Source organism: Dipodomys spectabilis, unplaced genomic scaffold, assembly GCF_019054845.1.
Source record: "Dipodomys spectabilis isolate Male_0828 unplaced genomic scaffold, ASM1905484v1 ptg000449l, whole genome shotgun sequence".
NCBI classification, from domain to species: domain Eukaryota; kingdom Metazoa; phylum Chordata; class Mammalia; order Rodentia; family Heteromyidae; genus Dipodomys; species Dipodomys spectabilis.
The window spans coordinates 3,925,946-3,929,484 of NW_024871126.1; positions in this window are offsets into that span (position 1 = coordinate 3,925,946).

A 3,539-nucleotide genomic window follows, 5' to 3' on the forward strand; every position below is an offset into this window, starting at 1 on the left:
CCTTTGTGAGCTCATGTACTCATTGTGAGTTAATGACAATAGAGATCACATGTGTCATTTTGATATCACCAACCCATTGTGACATCACACACTTCTTGTGAACCCATCAGTGTGGCATCACAAATTGTGATATCAAAATATTATTAAGTCATCATATTGCAACATCACATTGCCATTGTGATATCACTGTACCATTGTGTTTTCAAAAACCTAGTATGTCTTCATAGCATTTTAGAAAATTCATGGCCTTTTATACTTGTCTTTTTCTTTGAACTCATACCTTATTGTGAAATTGTAGCAACTGAAATTGGACATGTGATTATGAGATGTGACTTCACAAAACTATTTGATTTCATCACCAATGTGTCATCACAAAAGCATTGTGAGCTTTCATTGCCATTTGGCCTCACTATCACATTGTGACAACGCAAACCTATTAGGACCTCTTAGCACCTTTGAAAAAACACATGACCTTTGTGACAACACAGTTCCTTTGTGGAACTATGCCCTCATTATGAACTGACAATTGATATCAGACATGCCAATTTAACATAATGAACCCTTTGTGACATCACCACAGTGACATAACATTGTCATTATGACAGCATCAACTACTTTTGACATGACAAAACTACAATGACAAGACAGCATTATGTGATCACATTGTGATTGTGATGTTATAAAAAGATTGTGAATGCCTAATTTTAATTTTTTTTTGTCAGTCGTGGGGCTTTAACTCTGGGCTTGGGTACTGTCCCTGCTCTTCAGCTCTAGGCAAGCTCTCTATCGCTTGAGCCACAGAGCCACTTCTGGTTTTCTAATGGTTTTTTTTATTGGGAATAAGATTCTCATAGACTTTCCAGCCTGAGTTGGCTTTGAACCACGATCCTCAGATCTCAGCCTCTGGTGTAGCTAGGATTACAGGCATGAGCCACCACCACGTGGCTTTTTCATTCTGTTTCAAAGTTAACATGTGTGTTAGTATCAGAAGCATATTGTGACCTCATAACCATTGTAAAACCTTAAATCACCAATGACATCAAATTGTCATTATGACATCATCAGTTCATTGGGATGTAACCAAACGACAATGGTATCATAGCATTATAAATCACAGTGACATTGTGACTTAACAGTGTGAAGGCCTATTCTGTGAATTCAATCTATTTCAGAAGCCCATTTTGACCATATAACCATTGTCATATCACAATCCTTTGTGACTTCACATTGCCATTGTCATATCATTAACATGCTGTGCCATCACAAACAAGTCCTGTCCTTATAAGTTTTGTGACATACTGCTATTGCCATATATTAGGCCTTTTGTGAGCTGATAATATGTTTTCAATCTCATATTTCTGGTTTGACATGTGATATCAGAAATCCCCTGTGACATCAAACTGCCAGATTTCATGACCATTGTGCCACATTTTGACCTCACAAGACTGTTAGAACGGCATCACATTTGTAACAAAACATGCCTTTGTAGACATTACAGTCCCTTTTTGAAATCCATTGTGAAATCACAAACTTAAGTGACCTCATCACCTGTAGGGCATCACCATTTGTGACTTCAAAACAATACTATCTCATGTAATGGTAGCATCACATTGCCAATGGGATATCTCTGTCTCATTGCATTTTCTTTTTTTAATACCAAAATTAAGTATGATGTATTTTTTATTTATTTTTATTGTGTATTGTGAACATATTGTACAGAAGGGTTACAATTACATGGGCAAAATAATGAGTACATATCTTATCAAACATTGTAGTCTCCTCCTTTGTTTACCCTTCACATCCCTTCCCAGCCTCCCCCTGCCCTCCCCAATGCTCCCCCCCCCACCAAACTTGTAAAGTTCATTTTCGACATGACAACTTGTAATTCTCATTGTTGCAATGGGTCCACCTGTATCCTAATTTAAACGACCTGTTTTTCCCCTTCCCCTCCACAAATTTTACTGACATCAAATACAGTGAAAGTAGGGTTATACTGTGGGGGAGGGACATACAAAGCAACAAAAAAATAATCTTATAAATGCGTTAGAAAGACATGCATAAGAGAAAAAACATTGAAATACATATGTGAGGGTTCATTTTCCTAACATCACATTATCTGACCTTTTCTGCTTGACTCATACATATACTAAATATTGCAAATAAGGGATACCATGGGACCTATGTTTCTTTGGGCTTGGCTTACTTCAATTAATATATTTTTTTCCAAGTCTTTCCATTTCCTAACAAATGGGGCAATGTCATTCTTTCTGATGGAAGCATAGAATTCCATTGTGTATCTATACCACATTTTCTTGATTCATTCATCTACTGAGGGGCATCTGGTTGGTTCCATATCATAGCTATAGTAAATAATGCTGCAATAAATATAGTTGTGCTGGTAGCTTGAGTGTGGTCTTGTTTGTAAACATTTGGGTAAATGCCCAAAACTGGGATTGCTGGATCATAGGGGAGCTCAATGTGAAGGCTTTTGAGGAACTTCCATACTACTTTCCAAAGTGGTTGAACAAGTTTACACTCACACCAACAATGCAATAAGGTTCCCTTCTGTCCACATCCCCTCCAGCATCTGTTGTTATTAGAGTTCTTGATTTTTGCCATTCTAACTGGGGTGAGGTGGTATCTCAATGTTGTTTTGATTTGCATTCCTTTTATGGCTAGGGAGGTTGAGCAATTCTTCATGTGTCTATTGGCCACCCTTCTATCTTCTTCAGAGAAGTTTCTCTTTAAGTCGTTAGCCCACTTATTTATAGGGCAGTTGTTTCTTTGAGGATTTTTGGTGGAGAGATTTAATTTTTTGAGTTCCAAGTATATTTTAGATATGAGAACCTTGTCCGTTGTATGGCTCGTGAAGATCTTCCAATCCGTAGGCTTTCTATTGATCTTGCTAGCTGTGTCCTTTGCCATGAAGAAGCTGTGCAACTTCATGCAATACCATTTGCCCAACCGTTCTTTGATTTATTGTGTTTCCGAGTCTCTATTAAGAAAATTTCAGCCTGCGCCAAGGAGACATAGGGTTCCACCTATTCCATCCTGTAATGTTTTCGGAGTGTCTGCTTTGTCTCCGAGGTCTTTGATCCATTTGTGGTTGATTCCGGTGCAGGGTGATATATAAGGATCTAGCTTTAGTTTTCTACAAGTAGTTAATTTTGCCTGCACCATTTACTGAAAAGTCTGTCTTTCTTCCATTCTATTTTTTTAGCTCCCTTATCGAAGATTAGATGGCTATAGGTCTGTAGCTTCATTTCTGGGTTTTCAATTCTATTCCATTGGTCCTGAGGTCTGTTCTTGTGCCAGTACCAAGCTGTTTTGATTACTATGGCTTTATAGTAGAGTTTGAAATTTGATATTGATGTTCCTCCAGCAGTGTTCTTTCCGTTGAGGAGTGTTTTTGCTATTCGGGGTCTTTTATTGTTCCATATGAATATTTTGATTGCCTCCTCTATTTCCTTGAAGAATGAGGTTGGAATTTTGATAGGTATCACATTGAATTTGTAGATAGCCTTGGAAGTATTGCCATT